This window comes from Dromiciops gliroides, chromosome 3 (assembly GCF_019393635.1).
Source record: "Dromiciops gliroides isolate mDroGli1 chromosome 3, mDroGli1.pri, whole genome shotgun sequence".
NCBI classification, from domain to species: domain Eukaryota; kingdom Metazoa; phylum Chordata; class Mammalia; order Microbiotheria; family Microbiotheriidae; genus Dromiciops; species Dromiciops gliroides.
The window spans coordinates 380,853,379-380,878,834 of NC_057863.1; the positions used below are offsets into that span (position 1 = coordinate 380,853,379).

Below are 25,456 nucleotides of genomic sequence, written 5' to 3' on the forward strand. Positions count from 1 at the left end.
TCCCCCAAGCACTTAGTGGGGAACACATCATACATACACTTCAGACACCGAGATAAGGAGACTGAACAGGATGATTTAAAGAGGATGGATTTCCTTGGGTTTTGTCAGCTCAAGTGGAGGCCTTTGCATCCCTAATGAGGCAGGCCTTCAGGGAAAGCAGAGGAGCTTTCAGCTTGTGGGGGAGAGAGGCAAAGAAGGAGGAATTTGTGGGAAGAAGAGAGGAGCAACCAGATTTGTAATCTGCATCAGGAAGGAGTGATGACACCAGAAGACTAACAGGCAGGGCCCTAAGGCTCAAGCCACACATCTTGGGTCCCACTATACCTCACTACAAAGCTGATTCACAGGCCCTAAGAAAATAATGTAGAGTTTAACCTATCAGCAAAGAGAAGCCAGTTTCCCTCAGACAGACACAGAGACAGAGAGACAGCCAGCTAGAGACAGCCAGAGACAGAGAGAGACAGAGATACAGACAAAGATACAGAGAGACAGAGAAAGACACAGTGGGTCAATCTCTAGCACCACACATTGTCAACCTAAGAAGACTTGGACACGGCCTATGGAATCATGACTCAGAATAGCCCTTTTACTTAATCCTGTGAAGTAAAAAGAATAAATATGGGTAGAGACTTGAGGGAAAGAGAGGATGTACCACATGGGAACCCTTTACACCACAAACTCTTTTTTTTTTTTAGTGAGGCATTTGGGGTTAAGTGACTTGCCCAGGGTCACACAGCTAGTAAGTGTTGTGTCTAAGGCCAGATTACACCACAAACTCTTAACCTAGTGGGAGGGCTCCGTGTGAAGATTTCAGGGAATCTGAATTTGAAAGGGAAAAACATGCACCTTGATTTCAATCTAATCTTTTCTTTTGTAATCATGTTTTATTTTATGCTTTTAAGATCATTATTCTGGGAAGGGGTCCATAGTCTTCCCAGACTGCTGAAGGGGCCCATGACACAAACCCTGGATTCAGACTTTTTTTAAGGTGTATGACGCCTTTACCTGACTTTCATGATCTTATCTCACCCTACCTAGCCACACTTATGCACTACTACTCCCCATTCCCTCACATCCAACCACCTCGTGGTGGCGGACCATACTGACTAAGATTTGTTTCTATCATTCCCCCATATGCTGTGCCTTCAGAGTCTGCTTTTGGGTATGTAAAATCCTGCTTCTCTTTCAAGACTGAGGTCAGATGTAGTTTTCTTCAACACATTTCATCTGACCTAGATCTCTCCCTTCCAGTTGACTGATTGATCTCTTGTGGTGGCAATTAGATTGCTAAAAGCCTAACTTCTTAAACTGTGGGTCAAGAACCCATAAGGGGTCACATAAGTGAATGTGGGGGTTGAGAGAAAATGACAACTGTAAAAGATTATGTATACCTATTTTATATACCTATATATCCAGGGTTGCATAAAAATTTCTCCAGTGAAAAGGGGTCAGGAGTGGGAAAGTTTTAAGCCCTGGCTTAGAGAATAAAATGACATGAATTCAGAGAGATCTGTATTCAAATCCTGTCTCAAACACTTACTAGTTGTGGGAGCCTGGGAAAATCAGTCTCCTCATGTAAAACAGGTATAATAATAGCAACTACCTTATAAACTTTGTTGTGAGGATAGAATGAGAAAAGGTAAAGAGCTTTGAAAATCTTTGATACCATACCCCCTCTCATATATGTGTATATATACATACAAAAATACACATTTATATGCATATATATATTATTGTCATTATTTCTTGGGGTTTTTTTAACCTTTCCTATAGAGCCAATGTAGTATCTTTGACTAGATCTTGAACATGAACCCTGGATTCAAATCTCACTTCTGACATTTAAAACTACTTATCTGACCATGGGAAAATCATTTAACCTCTCTGAGGCTCAGAAACTCTCCAATATAGCCACTATGTTATATAGCAGCTCATCCCTATGAAAATGGATGCATTAATCATTTTCTAACTTGTGTTATCTATCTATCCAAATATGTGTATATATACATATATACTAACATTCATATATCCGTGTGTGTGTGTGTGTGTGTGTGTGTGTGTGTGTATCTTTATTCCAAATCCCTGGTAGACAGTAAGCATACCTCACCCATCTTCTTCTCCATGTATCCCCTGGCCTACTATAGTGTTGACACAGAGAAACTTGATGGATGTTTGTTGAATTCTCTTAACTATTACACTCACAGTTAATAGTAGAGTTTAATGGATAATCATTCTTTAATTGCTTCTCTCCCCCATATAGAACATAAGCTCACTGAGGGAGCTTATATTTATGCTTCTTTCATGTCTTTCACAACATCTAGCCCAGAAATGGGCACTCAAGAGATACTACCAGTGATTGATTATTGTGCTAGGAGCCTTGGATGAAAAGTTCTCCCAAAGCATCTTGCTTCTTAACAGGTAAAATATTTACTATAAAAGGTTATTCATCTAATGAGTCCCATTCTCCAACAAAGGGGTGAGAGACCAGAAGTTTAAACTCAGGAGTAGTCACCTAAGAGTGTTCATTGACAAGGAGAGTGGCTATTCCTCTCTTCCCCTGGAGCAGAATATACCTTGGAATGTACAAATGTGACTCATACGCAATGTCAAATATTGTTCCTAGAGCCAAAAAACATCCCTATTGCTACTATACCATCCTGGGATATACCAGGAATTTCTCAAGAAGAAATCAAAGTTATCAATAGTCATATGAGAAAAAAAATGCCCCAAATCATTAATAATTAGAAAAAAGTCAAAGGGGAGGGAGAAGGAAAGGAGAAAGCAAAGAGAAGAAGCATTTATATAGCAACTACTAAGTGCCAGGCACTAGGCTAAGTGCTTTTTAAAAAATAAGAAATATTATCTCATTTGATCTGCACAATAACACTTCAAAGTAGGTGTTGTTGTGATCTTTATTTTTATAGTTGAGGAAACTGAGACAAATAGAAGTTAAGTGACTTGCCTAGGGTCACACTAGTAAGTGACTAAAGCCATATTTGAATGCAGGTCTTCTTAACTCTATAGTGTCATCATTTGTGCCATCAACTGCTTCTAAATAGAGAAATGCAAATAAAAGCCACTCTGAGATTCTACTTCAAATCCATAGCCTTGGCAAAGCTGACAAAAAAAAAAAAAAAGATAAAGTTGTACTGCTGTTGGAATACAACAATACACTATTGGTGGAATTGCGAATTGGTCCAGTTATTTTGGAAGGCAATTTAGAACAATAGCCCCAAAGTAATGAAAGTGCACATACCTTCTGACCCATTGTTACTACTAAGCCTATACACCAAAGAGATCAGATCAGAGAAAGAAGAAAAGGACCCATTTGCACACACACAAAATTGATAGCAGCTCTTTTTGTGGTGGCAAAGAACTGGAAACTGATGGAGTACACATGAATTGGGGAATGGCTGAGCTAATTAAGGTACATAAATGTAATGGAATACTATCATGTCATAAGAAAAGATGATCATTTTCTATCAATATGAACTGATGCCGAGCAAAATAAGTGAAACCAGAACAATTTATAATATAACAATAATGTTATAAAAATGAACTTTGAAAGATTTTAAAACTCTGATCATCAGTCATAATTCCAGAGGACTGATAAAGAATACTATTCATCGTCTGGAAGAGAAGTAATGGTTAAAATGAGACATATATTTTTTGGTGTTTTTTTTTTTTGTTGTTTTTTGAGGAGCAGTGGGGGTTAAGTGACTTGCCCAGGGTCACACAGCTAGTACGTGTCAAGTGTCTGAGGCTGGATTTGAACTCAGGTACTCATGAATCTCGGGTCAGTGCCACCTAGCTGCCTTGAGACATACATTTTTTAACATGGCCAATCCGGGAAGTTGTTTTGCTTGATTATTGGTATTTGTTACAAGGGTTTTATTTTTCTTCCTTCAAGTGTGCAGGTAATATAGGAGGGAGAGAAAATGCATGCTTGTTAATTGAAAAAAATTAAGAAAATTTTTGAAAACACCTTCTGGAACACCTCAGAAAGTGTAAGAGTAGACTCACATTAACTCTGAAATGATTCCTTCCTTGAGCTAGTTAATACCAACAATTTCTTTTTAAACACCAAATTAGACGCCAAAGAGATTTTGTAAATAAATTGGACACAAATGAGTCCATTTTTGATGCCTTCTCTGTAATGTAGAAGTTGCCCTGAGATTTTCAAAGACTATACCAATAAAAACTTTAGCAGGTCCTTCCAAGCTGGAAAGGCCTCAAGAATGGGCCTGACCCCCTATGTGTCAGAGCAGTACAGAAACATTCATCATCAGAATGAGGATGGCGAGGTGATAACTCTTGTAAGGAGCCATAGTGACTCATTAAAACTTTTTCCTAAAGGGTAGAAGGGCTGCCATCTGCATCAGTAGGAGTGATCACACCAAAGAAACATATCTTTTGAGGGACATCTAAGAGGCTTTTCAACAATCAAACTCAAAATAGTCTCTTGTTCACCACCTGCACATCTCCTTGAAATCAAGCTCCTTAGAAGTCCAAGCAGAAAGAAAACTACCACTTGTGCAACCCTGGGCAAGTCATTTAACTTCTCTGGGGCAAGCAGCCAGGTGGCTCAATGGATAAAGCACTGGCCCTGGATTCAGGAGGACCTGAGTTCAAATCCAGCCTCAGACACTTGACACTTACTAGCTGTATGATCCTGGGCAAGTCACTTAACCCCAATTGCCTCACAAAACACACACACACACACACACACACACACACACACACACACACACACACACACCCCAAAAGTATATAAGGGGCAGCTAGGTGGTGCAGTGGATAGAGCACCGGCCCTGGAGTCAGGAGGACCTGAATTCAAATCTGGCCTCAGACACTTGACACTTACTAGCTGTATGACCCTGGGCAAGTCACTTAACCCCAATTGCCTCACGAAAGAAAGAAAGAAAGAAAGAAAGAAAGAAAGAAAGAAAGAAAGAAAGAAAGAAAGAAAGAAAGAAAGAAAGAAAGAAAGGAAAAGAGGGGCAGCTGGGTGGTGCAGTGGATGGAGCACTGGCCCTGGAGTCAGGTGTACCTGAGTTCAAATCCGGACTCAGACACTTAACATTTAGTAGCTGTGTGACCCTGGGCAAGTCACTTAACCCCAATTGCCTCACTTAAAAAAAGAAAAAAAAGAAAAAGAAAGAGAACTTCTCTGGGGCAGAGTGACCTCATCTGTAAGGGGGGGGGCAGACAAGAAGACCTTTGAGTTTCTGTGATTCTATTAGGTTTTTGTTTGGTTTTGTTTTATTTTGGGGGGGCGGGGCAATGCGGGTTAAGTGACTTACCCAGGGTCACACAACTAGTGAGTGCCAAGTGTCTGAGGCTAGATTTGACCTCAAGTCCTCCTGAATCCAGGGCCAGTGCTTTATCCACTTTGTCACCTAGCTGTCCCTGATTTTATTAGTCTTACAGCAGTAGAAGCAGCCACTTGGTGGCTCTGGTGATCAGCCATTACATCTTTGGGTAGAATTGCCACTGCAATCATGGATGCTGCTATAACTTCAGATGATCCTGGAGTCCATTTCTTCTTCAGCCAACTTCTTCTTTTAGTCAAAGAAATATTTTATGTTTTAACCAAATGTTGGAGGGTGGTAACTTCCTCCAAAAGTCCTTTGAAACATTCTGTAGGTCCTAATCTAGGTTATGACATAAAATTCAGAAGTAATGCCCTAGCCAAGAGGTTCTTAACCTTTTTTTGTTTCATGGTCTCCTTTGACAGTCTGGTGAAATCTATGAACCTCTTCTCAGAATAATGTTTTTAAATAAAATAAATAAGATTTCCAAAGACACTAATTATATTGAGATTCTGTTATCTCTATATATGCATATATGTATATGTAAATATAATGTATATAAAGTATATGGGTTTCTTTTTTTGTTTTTTAGTGAAGCAATTGGGGTTAAATGACTTGCCCAGGGTCACACAGCTAGTAAGTGTCAAGTGTCTGAGGCTGGATTTGAACTCAGGTCCTCCTGACTCCAGGGCCAGTACTTTATCCACTGTGTCACCTAGCTGCCCCTATAAAGTGTATGTTAAAAATTCATGGACCCCAGTTTAAGAATCCTTGCTCCATATACCTAGTCAGTCTCAAGCCTACCTCTATACTATAAATCATCCCTAACCTAAACTATCCTTTTGAAATAACCAATTTATTTCTTATTGAAGAGATGAAGTTAACAAGTCAAAAAATGTTTCTTTGAGGGAAGAAAGGAGCATTAAGATAAGAATATGCAGATTTCACTTCAAGAAGTAGAACTGTAGTCAAACTGTGAATAAATCGACATGCTCCCTCACTGGGAACCAGGTTGTTGTGAGAATCAAAGGAGATAGTATTTGTCAAGCACTTAGTATAGTGCCTCAGACATAGTAGGCACTATATAAATGCTTATTCTTATCCTTTTCCCTTTTCTTCTTTGCCCTAAGGCATAGAGCTGCTGTTGAGAACTTTATTGCAAGAGCAGAACTGTCATATTTTCTTTGCCAAAACTCAAGAGAGATGGTTCATATTAACGTAAGTAAAATTTTGTTTTGTTTATTTTCCTTACCATGCATCAGTAGTATCAAATTCCAATAGATATGGATCCCTGCATCTGGATAGTGACTTAGAAAACCACAAATTACTTTTATCTGGGTTCTGTTATTTTGTATTTATTTTGTTAAACACTTTCTCATTATGTTTTAATCTGGTTCTCATCACTCAGGAGTTTTGTGCCAAAAACGTCTTCTACCTTTACAGAAAACTTACTGGTTAGTCTCCACAGATGATTTCTCTTCCCTTCCATCAATCCAAATACACACAAGTCTTTGTTCAATCAGTAAATTCTTTCTGAGCATCTACTACATTTGAGTCATTAGAGTAGGTCAGCAATGTAGGGGGAATTAGAGGTGAAAAAGACAGTCCCTGTCCTCAGAAAGATTTACAGACTAGAATTTACTGAACCACTGATCTTAGGCAGGGTTGTGGCACAGTGGACAAGGTAATGCCTGTGGAGTCAGATTCCCTCAGTTCAAACATCCCTTCAAATATGCTTACTACCTCTGTGACCTTGGAAAAATCATTTAACATCTCTGGGTCTCCATTTTCTAATTTGTAAAGTGGAGGGTTGGAATAGAGTGTGTTGAGATTCCTTCCAGTCCTATTTCTAGGACTCAACAATACGATGTTCTGTGGGGAAGTGATGAAAGTGGACAGTGTGTTGGATACACCCCCTTGGAAGAGTTATCACATCCTGCATTCTCAAATCTATAGAATACTCTAGGTTTGAACAGGCCACATAGATTGATCGATTTTCCTCTCCCTCCCTCTACTGAAAAATGCTAGAGAGGTTCAGTCTTACCGGGTCTGAAAAAATAACAAAAACAGGAAAGAATGGTTGCAGGACGGCCTGGCTCTTTGCAATTCTTAATGACAGAAGTTACCATTTGTATTCCCAGTGGCCATAGCCAAGGATTATTACCATTTATAAACAAGCCAAAGGTGATTGGAGAATAACTACTAAATCCGTGACAGGCAAGAAAGGTCATTGAATGCTTGTTGAATACTAGGTCTGGGCTCAGGACTGATTCGATGCAAACCCACACTGACTAGATGTCCAGAGCTGCCTAAGGGCTCATTAGTCATAAAGCTTAAGGAAGCCATCCACATTCCTCCTGCTACTCAGCATGCCCCCTGCTATGGGTGTCAATTGTATGTGTTTAAATAAAGCCAGCCTCCCTTGGCCCAGGTTGGTTGACAGCTTAATCCTGCAGTGAAGCTGTTTGTGACAAGGTTAATGGAGAAAGACTTGGAAGCCCATGCTGAGATTTCACCATGGGTCCTACGTTCTTATCCAAACTTCAGCCTCCAAAAGAGCAGAAGAGTTGGAAGAATTGGCGAGGGAACTCGGCTCAAATGTGTTTTTTTCCAACTTTGTTCCATTTCTATCTCCCCTCTCAAGCATTTGCACTCATTACAATTTAGCAGCTCTCTTGGACCCCAAAATAGTTAACTTGATAATGATCATTAACAGAGGATAATTTTCCATGAGAGAGTTTGCATTAAAGAACAATGAAACAAGCCAAATGTATATTAATACCCCCATGAATCCATCCCTGCTACTGCCCAGATCATTTAAAGGGATTTATTCTATATTCTTAAAGCTAATATGTATATATATATATATATATATATATATATATATATATATATATATATATATATATATATAAAACGCAAATATTTTCCAGTGATTGTCAAGAGGATATCTCAATTTTATTCATATATTTCAGTGGCATCTGTTCAGTATTTTTTTCTTTACTATTTCACAAGATTTTCAATTCCCCTTCCCACAAGCCAAGAAAATGGAACTCTATCCATCAAGGTCCCAGATGATAACACTAGTTTTCCTGCACTTTTTGTTTCATCCTTTTTATTGATTTATTAAAGTAACAGAAGTGAAGATTATTTATCAGGTGTTTTGATTCCAAGAAATCAGTGGGATAAATTTAGACAATCCCCAAAGTACGAGGAAGGTGTTGGCCTACTATGTGGTGTTGTTTGTCCTTCATTCTCAAAGAGGACCATGACATTGGGAGGTGATGTCATGACTTATAGTGAATTAGATTTAAGTGAGGGAGGGCTATGCAGAGTCACTAGCCTCATTCTCTCCTCCAGAGCCATCTGCATCCCATGGCAGCACATAACATCAGGACAAATGGAGATGACCGTGGATGTTTGAGGCAATAAGGGTTAAGTGACTTGCACAATCACACAGCTAGTAGCATCAAATGTCTGAGGCCTAATTTGAACTCAGGTCCACCTGACTCCTGTGCCAGTGCTTTATCCACTGCACCACCTAGTTGCTCCAGCCTACTCTATAAAAAGTCTTAGAAGAACTAAAAGCCCTAGATAATAAATCTCTTTTGTGGATTATAGATTTAGAGGGGAAGGTCATCTATTCTAACCCCCTCATTTTACAGATAAGGAAGCAGGGGCTCAGAGAGGTTAAATAAATCACCCATGGTCACACGGGCAGAAAGTGGTAGAGCTTGTCTTTTACCTCAGGTACTCTGATTCCAAATTCAACATTTTCCCCACCATACTGCTTGTATCCCATCTCACTAAATACCATCAGGAAAGGAAAATCTAGAAGGTATGAAAGGCTAGCATACCATTTATCTACTATGCAACCACCATCATCAAATAATGCAGACTCATGACCCCTTTATAACTTTCATCTTACTTCCTTTCCAGTAATGTTTATATGTGCCAGCCCCACCCAGTGATAGATGACAGCAACAAGAAGGTCATACATTGTCTGAAGCTAGGTTACCTTTGGCTCAAGTTAAAACTTTCCCTTAATGGGAAAAATGCTTTAGAAAAAATTCAGATCCCGCTTTCCCTAACACAAGGTGAATTCCATGAACATAGAAGTCTTCCCTAGCTTGAAATATTTACACTATGTATTAAACAAAACTCAACTCAACTTCAGCACTGATAAGCAATTGCTCTCAGATGTCAGCAATAAAAATTCATCTTGACATAGATAGCACAATAAAGATGGTAAAATTGCATCCCATTACTATCATCAGATATTGGCCTTTGAAAATGTTTCTTGTAGCTATGGATTCAAGAAGCATTTTTTTAATCACACATTGAAACACTCAAATTCATCATTATTTTCAGGGCCTGGTCTGTGTCAGAGTAGAACTACCAGGTTTCTGTGCTCTCTCATTTCATCTACAATAGAATTCTTTTGTCCTATCCACAGCCACTACCACCATGGTGGGAACCTTGCCATGGTAACTGCTGAAAGCACTATTGTGAATACAGCTGCAAACCTCTGATCACCAGGAATAACATCAAATAAATACATGAGGTTGCCCCACTGTAGGTCTGAGTCTGCTCAGCTGAGAATACATAAAATACAGGGTAAGCAGGAGTGTCTTTATTCAATCTGTTTGGAGATCAAGCTTTGGATGAAAGGAAACAAAAGCAAAGAAACAAACATCAAAAGAAAAAATGAAATGATTTTTATCCACCGAAGGAAGACCACTTAACCTGCAAACATTAAAAATCTCTCTTATCGAACACATCACCTTGAAAAGCATGGTGGGAAGGAGGTGGGTAGAAGGAAAGAAACCAGCCTGTGAATGAATAGGGGCTCTGAAAGGTAGCCCAGAACCTATACTCACAATGATGAAAAGAATGAGAAATGAAACACACAATGTTTCCTACCAAGGAGAAGGGGAGGAAGATGGACAAAGCAAACTCTGTCTAATCCTGTGCCTCCAGAGTAATTGTCAAGGTCAGTTGGTTCCCCCATTCTATCCCCACTTAATCTCAGGGAAATGTAGAGACTCAGACTGATCTGTAGCAACTAAAAATCTGTGAGCCAAGCCTCTTCAAGCAGTTCTGTTAACATTAGTTGGCCCCTACCAAGGACCAGAGACTTCCTCAATAGTTCATTCTGATGATAGACTCCATAATATAGGATTGATTTATGAAACAGGTAACAGGACAACCATGTTCGATGCCCATGACTAAAGCCTGTGACCTTGAGTAGAACATATAAAACACATGGAGGAAAGGAAAGAACATGTTCTTCACAGCAGCAGGGACAAAGTGGCACATTTCCTTGAGTCCTAACCTACAATCAAACTGTAATTATAATAGTTATTGTTCTGAATCATTGATAACATCATTGAACTCAGATATCCGGATTCACCCATCAACAATAACTAGCAATTGGTGAGGTCCATCTACTGGTTCATAAATTCTGTATCTTAAGATGAACAACAAAAGCCTCAGGTTTTGCTGACAGCAGAGCAAAATCCCCAGCAGAGGAGTTGCTCCATAAGCTCTAACTACCTAAGTGGTCACGGAAGCCTAGTTAACAAAGACATAAACCCTGGCAGTTCAGAGACACCCAGAAAGGTATCTAAACTGGCCCTCTACAAAATTAATTCCAAATTTTCAGTCAAATTTTAATGACTGATGTTTCAGTAGCCCATTAAATTGATCCAAATTAATTGGCTACTAATAAAAACAATCCATACTCAACTGTGAGCTTCATTCAGTGTGTATGGGGATAAGGAGGGGGCAGAGAGAAAGGGACAGTCACCTAAATACATCCCAAGTTTCTTGACCACACTTTTTAATTTTTAAATTAAGCAGAGATTTCACCAGCCAAGTAAAGCCTGCATCTGGTAATTGAACAGCCGCCTGCTACATTTACCCTCTAAGTGGTTACAAGCTGACATTTAAATAATCCTCTTCACTTTCCAAATATTAACCATGAGCAGTTGGCCATTTGGGTCCACAAACAGCATTTGAAAGAGCACATTTCAGATAAAATTCTGGAAAAATACTCATTTGCTTCATTTTACTTACTAAATGATTACCATCCTCCCAAGTTCAATTAAACTCACTTGAAATTAAACCTCACAAGTATGCATTTCATTTAGATTTACTGAAAGATGTCAGCCACCAATTAATTGCCCTTAAAGCAGCAGAACCCAGAGGTGCATCACAACCGACTTCTGTATCTTTGATTTATAGCTGCTCTTGTTAATAGAATCGATTGTGTGACTCAGCCAATATTTTTGGCCAACCAATGAATATTGACCAGCCTGCAAGCTCTGACAACTAAATCAGATGCAGATTTAACATTTTCTCATAAGCCTATGATTTGCCATTAGCCTTTACTACTGCCAAAGAGAGGCAGAGAGTGGTAGAGATTCCTTGAATACTATGGACCCGATAGTGTTCATTAGTCTGGAGTGTCTGACGAATTTCAGCCTTCTGGGTGGTATATGTGCAGTCACTTGAGATTTTTTTAAGTTATTTTAAATGTGGGGAAATAACCTAAAATGAATCATTTTAGGAAATTGAGCTTGATTTTAGGTAATCAACTAGAATGCATTATTTCATTTAGTAACAAATAAAATTCCTAAGAGAATTAGTCAACTAATTATTCAACAACTATGTAGGGAGTACCTAATATATGCCTGCCTACTGGTGTAGGTGATATGGGATATTGTTGCTATTGTTCCTGCCCCATCAAGCAGCTTACAATAACTGAGGGGGGGTGGAATCTAGAACATATTCATGAAAGAATCTGCAATATAAGATGTTACATTATATAAATAAGTACTAAGTTTATGTTTTGTTTTGTTTTTTGTTTGTTTGCTTTTGGTGAGGCAATTGGGGTTAAGTGACTTGCCCAGGGTCACACAGCTAGTAAGTGTTAAGTGTCTGAGGCTGGATTTGGACTCAGGTCCTCCTGAATCCAGGGCCAGTGCTCTATCCACTGCACCACCTAGCTTTCCCTGTATCAAGCTGTTTTGAGAGGTTGTTAATACCTATATCTAAAAAAGGATTATCAATGACACCGATGGCATCATAATACTGAAATAAGAAACACCCGAGTGAGTTGCATAGCAGGCACTCCATTATCTGGTGCCATCTGACCCTTCCAATTTCATATCCTTACTTTCCCCCCCACATACCCCATCAGGTAAATATCCTTTTGCTCCTATATCTATTATGCTCATTCCAGACTTTAATTCCAGCCTTGATGCTGTTCCCCTAGCTTAGGATGCCCATATGTTCCCTAACCAATATATCAAAAGTATAATTCAAGGTCCATATTGTAACGATTGGAATGACGCCACCTGCTGGATACTTACTGTAGAAGAGTTCTGCCCATGAAGCGAAGGTCTTTGAGGGCAAGACCAGGCATCAGGAAGTGACGCAGACTAGTGGGAGGAGGAAGGAAGAGACTGGCGCTCAGTCTGGCTCTTTCCTGGGGACGCTGGTGGAGAAGGGAGCTAAAAATGTGCTCTCCCTTTAATAGATAGAAATCTAGGCCTTTCTCTCTCTCTTTACCAAATTCTTATTCTCCTTAATAAATGCTTAAAAGTCTAACTCTTGCTAAAGCTTATAATTTATTGGCGACCACTCATTAGATATTTTAGACAGTTTAGCTAGAATTTTAGCCCTTAACAGATGGCTGACCACGAAGAGGAAAGCTAAACCTCAGTCTTCTTCTGATCTTCTGGTTGGGTAAGAAATTTCCCCTCCCTCTCCCTTTAACTGCTAAGTACTGGTGTACTGGCTGTGTTTTCCTTTAAATTTTTTCAAATGGACCTTTTAAACTCCCTAATTACCCTATTTTTGATTTTAGTCTGTTTAACCAGACAAATGGGAGATAAGATCATGTTAATGCTTTGTTTTTGTGGATTTTCTATTTTTCTTTTTATTTTTGTTAAAAGAGCCAGCAACTTACTCACACAAGGAAATATCTCTCCCTCTCCCAACCATGCTTTTTCAGAGAAACCTGAAGAGATTCCCGCAGCTTTTCCCAGTTCTAACAGTAATTGTTGCTTTAATTTTGCATGCCTGGAGGCAATGACCCACCCTCTAGAAGCTTTTAATCCCCTAGCACCTGGAGGCAAAGTGGGGGAAGAGGAATCCAGGCCTGAGTTCAAAATCAAGTCTGATTCAAATTGCTCTGGTCCCTCCCCTCCTCTCCAGACCCCACCCTCTACTCCTCCTATGGCCAAGCCCATTGCTTCCCCTGCCTGGGAAGTCCAGAGATCTGATGCGCATGCTCAACTTTCTCTACCTACATTTGCAGCTTCAGGCTCAGCCCTTCCCCAGCCTGGTTGTGCTTCTGAGACAACCTTAGAAAACCCTTTAAATTCCAGATATGCTCAATTTGTTCATAATTTTGCTAACCTGCTTTTGTCTTTAATTAGTAAAAAAAAATTAGTAAAAAAGCATTTGTATGGTGAAAAGCCCAACAGACAATATAGAGGGGTTAAAGAAGAAAAACTTAAGCCGAATAAGAATGACAATCATCAACATAGTTCAAGACTCCGCTTCTTTTGCCATGGAAGGGTATATATTTTACAGAAATGTAGAAGTAAGCAGCAAGGTATTGATATGAGTATTGGGGATTTTAGATATCGGAATCAAAAATGTTCTGAATTCACTCAGAGTAATAGTATCAGTTCAGAGGTTACATAGGATTTCTATGCTATTACATATACATTTTGAAATTAATGGTATGGGTTTATTTTCATAGAGAGTTTCATGCTTTTGAGATTGTGTTTTATACTTAAGCTTTTACAATAGTCATGTGATCAAGTTTATATTTTATAATATTCTTATTAAGTTCACATTCATTTAGACTTCCTTAGTTTGAATTTCATTGTCTTTTATTGTTCCATGTGTATTTTCTTCTATTCGTTTATCTATCTAATTTTGAAAAATTGCAAGATGGTTTTGATTTCATAATACAATGTTAATTCTAGGAGTATTGTGCTCCCATAATCTGAGTTGTTTGTTTTTGTTATTTTTTTTCCTCAACTGATTATTTGATCAAACTCTTTAAAGCATTTCCCTGGCAAATTGGTTGCCATGGCAAGTGTAAATTGATTCTAGAAGTATTATTTTTGATAAGCATATTCCAAAAACAAAAAAAAAGAGGGGAACATTTGTAAAAGTTTTCTTTGAGATTGTGTTGTGATTTAACTTATATTTAAATGTTATGATTTTTCAAAAAAGAAATTGTATACTAAGTAAAAAAAAAGGTATTATTTGAAATTGTTGCATAATTATATATTGTGTTCCGAGTCAAGATGTATTCACATTTTTTGCAATCATTTATTATCCTCAATTTTTAAATCCATATGAGACTTGGATTATGGGAACTTATCATTTAAGACATTAATTGCCTTTATTCTGAGTTATCAGATGCCAGTTGGCCAAGATGCCATCCAATCACAAGAGGAATACATGCAAGAGCAGACACTGAACTGTCACATGAGGGGAGACATGCATGAAGTCAAGGTATGGCCGAGGGAACGGCTTTTGACTAATGTTGAGGTTGGATTCTCTTGGTTTAATATTTTATTTTATTTTTCCCCACAATATTGTACAGATGGCTGGAAGTATTGATCCCACCCATCTCACTTCTACACCTGGCTTCTATGCTCCCTCCTATATGCCTGATGCCATGGACATCTCAATTCCATGCATCTGATTAAGTCTGACTCAGTTTCCTCCAATATGTTCGGTGGCATGGACATATATTCCATCCACCTATTTTAAGCCTGGCATACTGCATGGACAGTACATATTGCTCAAGTGTGGGAATGCTCATATCCCATCATTTCTCTGTTCTTTTATGGTAACCCCCATAATTATCTCAGATGTCATGATAAATAACAGTGTTGAATTTGGCCTTGACACCTGTTACCAATTATATTAGATTTTCTAATTTCTCATAATGGCATGAGGATAATTAGGCAGATGATGCAAAAAGTGATGAAACAAAGATAAAAATTATTTTTATTAATTAATATTGCAGCAATTGTCTTCTCAATTACCCTCCATAAGGGGGGACTATAATAATATTATAATTTTAAAGAATGGTTCAATTTTTGTTTTATTATATGTTTCACATGTTAACAACTAAGATTCTGTATTCCCTTAGACATGTTTTTGAGAACTTTCATTGTTTGATTTGATTATTGACAAAGCTATTTTAAAGCTGTGTTAAGCTCAATTTTGTAGGAAATTTTCCTGGCTGATTACCAGCATCCACACATCAACCCCTGAAAAGACTTCCATTCCACGACTACACCTAGAGGACATCTGAGAAAAGACTTTCAGAGACTTTAAATGAACAGTTTTGATTTGTTGTTTTTGTTGGTTTTTTTTTCTCTTTCTGTTATAATATACACCATCTGTAACATGTATTCTCTGCAGAGGCCCTCCCTTTGCAAGACTAATGTCAAAGCGTCGGTTCATGAGGACAAAAAAAATCGCTCCTCTGGACAAAACTTTCCTCTCTTCCTTTTCTATATTGTTGTTCACATATTATTAGTTAGCAATAGTTATCATATTGTTTTTACTGTTCCGTCAAGGAAACATTTTGTTTCTTGAGGAACAACAGGGGGGACTGTAACGATTGGAATGACGCCACCTGCTGGATACTTACTGTAGAAGAGTTCTGCCCATGAAGCGAAGGTCTTTGAGGGCAAGACCAGGCATCAGGAAGTGACGCAGACTAGTGGGAGGAGGAAGGAAGAGACTGGCGCTCAGTCTGGCTCTTTCCTGGGGACGCTGGTGGAGAAGGGAGCTAAAAATGTGCTCTCCCTTTAATAGATAGAAATCTAGGCCTTTCTCTCTCTCTTTACCAAATTCTTATTCTCCTTAATAAATGCTTAAAAGTCTAACTCTTGCTAAAGCTTATAATTTATTGGCGACCACTCATTAGATATTTTAGACAGTTTAGCTAGAATTTTAGCCCTTAACAATATCTTCTTCCATGTCACTCTCTAGCCACTTGACCAACACTGGTTTTTCCTTCAATAAATGTTAGCAATTATAGTCAGAGCCACACAGCTTAGTACTTTGTTGTTTCCAAGTTCATAAGATCACAGGACTCAGTTTGGTTCAATATTTATTGAGCACCTGCCATGCGCAAAGACCTCAGAATGCAAAAGAATAAAGGAGGACATAGTATCTGCCCTCAAGAGATTTAGTTCTGTGGAGTATATGTCAGATACAAAGGTAAGTTACATGTGGTAATTTAAGGAAGAAAGAATTTTGAGCCAGAAGAAAACTTGCATGTCGTTTAGTCTAAGGAAAAATCTGAGATTCTAGGAGATCCACCAGCCAATACATATTACTAATTAAGCCCTTACTATGTGCTAAGGCTCTGTGGTAAGCACGGGGAACATAAAGAAAGATCAGAACAGTCCCTGTCTTCAAGGAGCTCACATTCTAATAGGAAGACAAGACCATCTTCTCTTCAATGCCCTATTTGAATTCTATGCTCCTACTACAATTTTCCCTTTTGTGACATGTGTGGTAATTGTGTTTCCCTCAGCTAGACTATAAACTAAAGTAGGACAGGAAGCATTTTTTGATCTCTTATGCTTCCATCCCAATTTAACCCACATAGTAGGTGTTCAATAAAGACCTAAACTCACAGGAAGTTAAAACTAAAAAGATAGTAAATATTATATATTTCAATCCCTTTATTTTATAATCAGCTAAATGGCACAGGGCAGCTAGGTGGTGCAGTTGATAGAGTACCAAGGCTGAAGTCAGGAAGACATTTTCCCGAGTTCAAATCTAGCCTCAGACGCTAACTAGCTGGGTGACCCTGGACAAGTCACTTTACCCTGTTTTCATCAGTTCCTTATCCGTAAAATGATCTGGAGAGGGAAATGGCAAACCATTCTAATATCTCTGCCAAAAAAATCCAAATAGCATCACAAACAGGACATGACTGAACCACAACAAATGGCATGGTGCACTTGGTGTCATGTCAGAAAGACCCAGGTTCAAATCCCATCTCACTGAGTGACTCTATACAAATCTCTCAGACTCACTTTCTTCAACTGTAAAATGGAGAGAAAAATAATGGAACCTACTTAATAAGCATGTTATCTGAGAACATAGGCAAAGTTCTTTGTAAACAATAAAGTGCCACATGAATGCAAGCTATTATTATTTTATAAATTAAAAAAATTAAGGCCTATAAAGATGAAGTGACTTTTCCAAGGTCACAGCGGTAATTCATGCTAGAATCAGACCTAGACCCCAGGCTACCTTGCTACTAGTACACAATTCTTTCCACTATATTTCCTCTGTATAAACACTACAAGACTGATATATCACCTATTAGGTAATTTGCTTGAGTGGAATTTACTTACAAAAGGAAAATAAAAATTATTTTAAAAGAATGTTGTTCGAATTTAATCATTTCCTTGATGGAGTCTGAATACAAATCAAAGCATACTTTTTTTACTCTATTTTTCTTTGGGATTTTGTCTTTGTTTTCTTCTGCAACATGAATAATATGGAAATACGGTTCGCATGAGGGCACATGTATAATCTACATCTTCTTAAGGTGGGGGAGGGAAAGGAGGGAGAGAATTTGGAACTCAGAATTTTAAAAAATTCTGTAAAATGTTTTTACATGTAAATGGAAAAATATTAAAATTTTCACACAAAACAGAGAATTTAATCAGTTCTTTGAAGAGAAAAGCCTTGCAAAACTTTATTAATCAGATTGGGAATGTCAGCTGAATTCATGCCTGCCTGGAAAAACCAACTCAACCTCATCCAAAGGAGTTCACTGGGTTCTGCTTCATAACTATTGAAGCAATCTCTGAGATCTTGGTGCCCCTGGCTACAACAGGCAGTACTGAAGAGCCCTTTTATTTCTAGGAAGTAAAATGAGAAGATATTGACATTTTTCCCAGAGGGGAAAATAAGGAGTCCAAAGTCATTTATTTACAAAGCTTTTAAAAAAAAAATACTGCCACCACCTCATATTTGTAGAGTACTTTTAGCCCTCATTAAAGCAATTTCACACCTATGATCCTATCTTAACCTCACAGTCTTGAGATGACATGGTAGACATCACTACCTTCCTATATACTCTATCTCCTACCTCTCTGTCTTTGCACAGACTGTTTCTCATGCCTGAAATGAACTCACCTCTGACTTTTAGAGTGTCTCACTTACAACAAGGTTCCACTCAAGTGCAACCTTTGACATGAAAGTTCCTTTAATCATCCTTCAGATGGGAATACCCTCCTTGCCCCCCACTAAGATCCCAAATTATATACATACAAATAAAACCTTTGGCTATGCCCCATGTTGCCTTATCTCTCAATATATACTGTTCCTATCCAGTAGAACATAAACTCCTTAATGGTAGTATAAGTTGTGTTTTAGTACCTGTTTCCTCACTGATTAGCATTGTGCCTTCTTCATAGCAGGCCCTTGTTAAATGAATGGATCTTCCACAGAGGAAGAAATGGAGGCAAATGGACTCAGCATAGTGTAAAGGAAAAAGTATTAGATTTGGGATCAGAAAATGCAGGTTCGGGGGCAGCTAGGTGGCGCAGTGGATAAAGCACAGACCTTGGATTCAGGAGTACCTGAGTTCAAATCCAACCTCAGACACTTGACACTTACTAGCTGTGTGACCTTGGGCAAGTCACTTAACCCTCATTGCTCCAGAAAAAAAAAAAAAAAAGAAAATGCAGGTTCAAGTTGTCTCTCTCACATACTAGCTCTGCAACATAAGGCAAGTCACTTTGTGGGCCATCTGAGCTTCATCTGCTCACGAATAAACTGGAGTGATTTCTAAGGTTCCTTCCTATTCTAACACTTTACTGAGAGATTAAATTATGTTTAAGGCTATGTAACTAGTCAGTGACACATAAGGATTAGAATCTAAAGCTCCTAATTCCCCAGTCAAGTTCTTTCCCCTAGAAAGTCAATCATTAAAGTGGGGGGCCAGGGCTCCTTGAGGAACTTTAATCTGACCCAAGGTGTTTGTGATCAGACAATAAGAGGGTGGGAAGATGGGTCTCCTGCCACCCTCCTCATGATAGTGGATTTTCTTTCCCATCTAACCCTAACTACAAGACTCCTCCATTCTGCTCCTTTGCCCTCCACTATGCAAGTTCCCATTCCCCCTACCACCCCGACTACACCATGCCCTTCTAAGCCTGTCCCTATCTCCCAGGGAATTATAACCTGAGTACAAGCTGGGCACCAATAGCAGTATTTTCATTGGTGACATTGGGAAAATTACACACACACACACACACACACACACACACACACACACACACACACACACCCCTCACACTCCAAAGTATACCCAACCTATGCCCCTCAGATAAGCTCACGGTTGCAGCTAGTTACTAGTGAGCAAGGGTTCCACCCCCATACACATCTCCTTACCTCTCCTGCCCCTCCCCATTTTGTTTTGTGTGGGTTAAAGTGAGTCACTACACAGAATGAGCAAGCATAGTCAAAATGATTTTCCTAAAGCATATATCTGACAACATATACTCCACTGACTCTAGCAACAAATATTATTTCTTCTTAACCTTGCTTTTTAAAAATGTACATAATTAGTACAGGAATTCATAGATAATTGATAAATAAGTAAATATACACATATGGGGAAAGTATGCTTCTTTCTGAGGGGTGTACAATCAAAAAAGTTTGGAGCCCACTGAACTTGACCACACTACTGTGAAACAGAATACAAACAGACAATCCATTTCTCTTAAAAGCCATTCAGGACAATTCTCTTCCTTCTTCCTTTCCATCCTGGTCCCGGGCAGGATGGCTCCCTCAAAGAAAGGTAGAGAGAAAAAGAAGGGACGCTCTGCCATCAACGAGGTGGTGACCAGAGAATACACCATGAACATTCACAAGCGGATTCATGGCTTCAAAAAGCAAGCTCCTCTGGCTCTCAAGGAAATCCGCAAATTTGCCATGAAAGAAATGGGAACTCCAGATGTACTCATTGACACCAGACTCAACAAAGCTGTTTGAACCAAAGAAATAAGGAATATTCAGTACCGTATCCGAATGTGTTTGTCCAGGAATAGCAATGAGGATGAAGATTCACCAAACAAGCTGTATACCTTGGTTGCTTATGTGCCCATCACCACTTTGAAAAGCTTACAGACAGTCAATGTGGATGAAAACTAAATTGAACTTCGTTTAAATAAAATTATAAAATGTCAAAAAAAAAGAGGAGGGGCAGCTAGGTGGCACAGTGGATAGAGCACTGGCCCTGGATTCAGAAGGACTTGAGTTCAAATCCAGCCTCAGTCACTTAATACTTACTAGCTGTGTGACCCTGGGCAAGTCGCTTAACCCTCATTGCCCCACCAAAAAAAAAAAAAAAAAGCCATTTAGAAACCAAGCTAATGCTAATGGGTAGAAAAATTGATCAATAAGGGACAGCTAGGTGGTGCAGTAGATAGAGCACCGGCCCTGGATTCAGGAGGACCGGAGGTCAAATCCGGCCTCAGACACTTGACACTTAGTAGCTGTGTGACCCTGGGCAAGTCACTTAACCCCAATTGCCTCACCAAAAAAAGAAAAAAAAAATTGATCAATAAGAATTCATTAAGCCCTCATTACTTCCAGATACTGTGGTAGGAGTTCAAGATAAAAGTCCAAGAGTGAAGCAGTCCCTGCTCTCAAGGAGCTTATATTGTCCTGGAGCAGAGGTTATTAAACTAAGAACCTTGATCTTGTTTTTTGAAAAATATTTTAATAAGGGGGCAGCTAGGTGGCACAGTGGCTAAAACACCGGCCCTGTATCCAAGAGAACCTGAGTTCAAATCTGGCCTCAGACACTTGACACTTACTAGCTGTGTGACCCTGGGCAAGTCACTTAACCTTAACTGCCTCACCAGATAGAGAGAGAGAGAGAGAGAGAGAGAGAGAGAGAGAAATTTCAATATAATCAGTTTCCTTTTTAATCCTTTATCTTCCTTTATCCCTTCAAAAGTAATCTGTGAAAAGGTCCCTATCTTCACCAGTGTGCCAAAGGGGACCAAGATACACAAGAAAGTCAAGGACTCTTGCCCTAAAAGAAGAAACTACAACTATGTAGAAAAAGGTAACAATTTTTAAACCCAGACATATTTAGTTATGCAATGCATCCTCTCTTCCTCTCCTTACATTCTTATTAATCCAATACAAGCTTCCAGGGTTTTCTAAAGTATCAGAAAGTCATTTAGGAACCTCTGCTAGGCAGTGAACGCACAAGCCAGTGGCTAACAGATGCATGATTCTCTTTTCCAATGGAGAATTATAAGCCTACTTTGGGCAGAGAATCAGGAAAGAGCCTGGAGAAAGACTTTTCTCCACAGGGTGCAGAGAGAGAAGGGAAAAAAATATGTGTGTAATCCTGAATTCAGAGAATTGGGTTTTACAGCAATTGTTATCCTTTCAAAGGTCTGGACAAGGGGGTAGAGGAGGAAGAAGAAAAAAACAGCTAAGAAGCTGGGTTTTTTAAGAGGAAAAAAAATGCATTGCCCGTTAGGAGATGTAACATGCAAAGGTCTAATCACAAGTGGCTGCAAGGTAAGGATAGCCAGAAGGAGACTGAGATGGTCTAATGGTAATGACTGACCTCTAGGCATGGAACAAGTTGCCAGGTTTAGGTACTACTGTGTGAGTACTACACAGTAGGAAGCAACAGATGAAAATTAAAATGGGGATATTGAAGGCCAGGACCCATCTCTGAAGAATTAGGAAAACCAGAAGGGAACAGGAAGTACTACAAATAAGCAGACTACAACATCAGCAACTATAGGATCAAACACAACTGGCTCCAGACACAGGACCTTGGGGGAGGGGTGACCTGGGATCAGCTCAGACAAGCAAGTTCAAATGCCCTTCTTTGAACCCTAAGTTTAGCCTAGTAGCTGGCATACAGTAAGTATTTAATAAATATTTGTTAATTAATGAATACCAGCAGTAGACAAAGACCATGGCTATTGATTCAAGAACAGCACCCTCTGCTCAGGTCTTGGTGGTGATGAATTGAGGATTGGTAGATGTGTCCTGGGAGTCAGAGAGAAGGATGAAGGGAGAGAAGAAAAAAAGCCAACTCAAAGCTAAGTTTTGCATCCCATTCAGTCATCCACCAGGACACCACAGCCCATAAAGAAAGTACCTCCCTACCCTTTTCACCTCTTGCTTTTTACTTTGGGAACAATAATCAAGTGAGTATTACCACTGTTACTACAAAGAGCATGGCATTCTACTCCCCTAGGGCTCCACACACAATTCCTGAGACTGCTTAGACTACAACGCTCTTGTCTGGCCACCATTCTCCTATATATCTTGTATCTACTTAATCAAATAAAACTCCATTAAGGGTAGGGACTATTTCTTTTTATCCTCAGTGCCTAGCACAGTGACTGGAATGTAGCAGGCACTTAATAAGTGTTTGTCTGATCAGGTGAGCTAAATCAAAGGGAGACCTTGCCCTCCACAAAGGTATTAAGGAGGCACTTGATTTTCAACTAAGTTCAATGGGAGAAAGAGCTTTGTTTATTTGGAAATAAGAAGAGATATGGTACCCTGAATTCAAGGCACTGCCATGAGCAGAAGCAAAGGTTAAGTGGGTAGAGGATTCGGACAAGACGAGGCAGTTGCAAGGCTTAGAACAAAATCATTGGGAGGAAGCATGACCTCCCCACATCAGCGATTGTCAGCAGCCTGGAGCAAATAACCAGTCACTACACTCCTAGTTGCAGCTCTGCTACACCCCAAGGAAAAGACAGACTAGCCCTCTAGCCTGAAACTCCCAACTGAACTAAAATGAATACTTACAGCGTTCTTTCACATTCACCCCAAATTTGCACTGTATATAGACAAAAAAAGCCTTCTTGGTCTTTTTGTTATGATTTTCCTTCATACCCTTCCCCCATCACTTACCAATACTTTATGGTACAATGGATGGAGGGCATTTTTATGCCTTTTTATAGCACCTCTGAGCAGTAGGCAACTTTGGCATAAAAGTTTCCAGATGCTATTTTTTTTTTGATGTAAAAGAATCTTTGAAGTTGTATCTAGCCATCTCAGGAGGGGAAGGTTGGAGGGGAAAGTTTCTTCAACTGGATTTTCCTCTAGTCAGCATTTAAGTGGGTCTTTTCTCCTGTTGGTGCTCACAAGAAACTCCCATTAACTTAATGGGCTCTCTCAATGCTCTGAGGGGAGAACCAGCTACTGAATGCAGGGACTCCCCAGCTGGCTTGATATCTTGTTGAACTTTCCATTACTTTGGGGTAGAGTAGCTGCCTATAAGTGATTCATTCTCTGCTGCCTCAACCCCCTCCTAATAACCAGAGGGTAGTTTACATACACACGCTAACTGTCTTATTAAGGCCAAATGAAGCACATGTTTAAGTATCTTGTCCTGTTACTAAAGAGTGTTATTTGCTATTCAATCTCTCATGGCCCGAAGAGGCAATAAAGGGCAAAGGGAATTACCTTTTAATGTATTCTGAAGGCACACACACCCCCACACTCCCAAGGATAACAATTTGCCAATATAACCTTTAATTAAATGAACAGAAATCATGCAGACCCCATGGAGCAAGATGTCACTAAATTGAGGGGAATTATGTATGAGTTGCCCCTAGCCACTCATTTTCCCTTGAATAGGATCTGTCGATAGGGCCTTAAAAATACTCGAAGGGAAAAGAGAAAGCTACCTTCTAATTCCTATCAGTCAAAACTATCCATGAGGCACCAAAGAACCTCCCTCCTGGACACACCTGGTGAGAGGAGAGAAGACCTTACAAAGGAGAAGATACCCTTGAGAAAGTAGACGATATTGCTCAGGAAGCCAAATTCGTGGGCAAACACCAGTTGCCCCTGAAAAGGGACACTATATGTTTCTATGGTGAGGGAATCAACAATGCACTATCTAGTGAGCATTTTTGCCCTCGATTCAAAATGTTGCAGACAGAGGCTGCATTCAGTGGGAACTCTCAAGGGTGGCATTACCTGGCTGGGAGCCAACACTACTACAGGCAAAAATCATTACATTCCAGCAGCCTGGAAATGGTTCCTTAAGTGACAATGTTCAAGTGTTGTTTAACTGGGGGATAGAAAGAAAGAAAAAATAATAATCTATTTCCATTCTCTCTCTCTCTTCTAGGGAAATTTGATGTAAATAGGACCAGGTTGGAGTACCTCACTAGACCAGACAAATGGCCTGAATGTCAAGTCATGCTTTAGAAATTTCTGGAGGCAGAATTTCAATAATGGAAATATCTAGAAGGAGCACAAGTCTTTGGGGGACTTCTGAGTCATTCTGTAAGATATTCTTAGGGATGAGCTAGAATCTAAGATTAGATACTGAACTTCACCATTCCTTCCTTCTGCCTTATAGACAAAGTTCAGAATAACAAACAATTCAATTCAACAGACATAAATTAAGCACCTATTGTGTGTGGTGGATTGTAGTGATTGTGAGGGGGAATAGAAGGAGGAGGGGGGGGCAGCTAGGTGGTGCAGTGGATAGAGCACTGGCCCTGGAGTCAGGAGTACCTGAGTTCAAATCTGGCCTCAGACACTTAACACTTACTAGCTGTGTGACCCTGGACAAGTCACTTAACCCCAACTGCCTCACTTCAAAAAAAAAAAAGAAAAGAAAAAGAAAAAAAGGAGGAGGAGAGGAGAAGGAGGGGGAAGAACAGGAGGAAGGAAGATTGGATATGGCACAGTCCCTGCCCTCCTACAACTTATGGGCCAGTAGGGAGACATGCACATACCGAGATAACTATAAAACAAAATAATCCATGCTAAGTGCATTAGAGAGGTAAATAAAGCACTAAGGAAAACAACACCTTTAAAAGGTTGGATCATAGTTCTCAAAGGAACCTTGAAGGCTCTTCATTTTACAGATGAGGAACTGAGACTAAATGCTATAAATCAGGGCTTGACATTGTTTTGCTGATTGCCTAGGTTTATTTATTTTTTATTTTTGCAGGGCAATGAGGGTTAAGTGACTTGCCCAGTGTCACACAACTAGTAAGTGTCAAGTGTCTGAGGCTAGATTTTAACTCAGGTCCTCCTGAATCTAGGGCCAG

General features: G+C 39.4%; 1 protein-coding gene and 1 pseudogene across 1 annotated transcript in view; one reads left to right on the forward strand and one right to left on the reverse strand.

Annotated features, from left to right (window-relative positions):
• GPR39 (G protein-coupled receptor 39) overlaps nucleotides 1–25,456 on the reverse strand; it is a 280,421-nt gene that overhangs the window by 201,492 nt on the left and 53,473 nt on the right. The gene's annotated exons all lie outside the window — the stretch shown is intronic.
• On the forward strand, nucleotides 20,160–20,543 carry LOC122746133 (annotated as a pseudogene).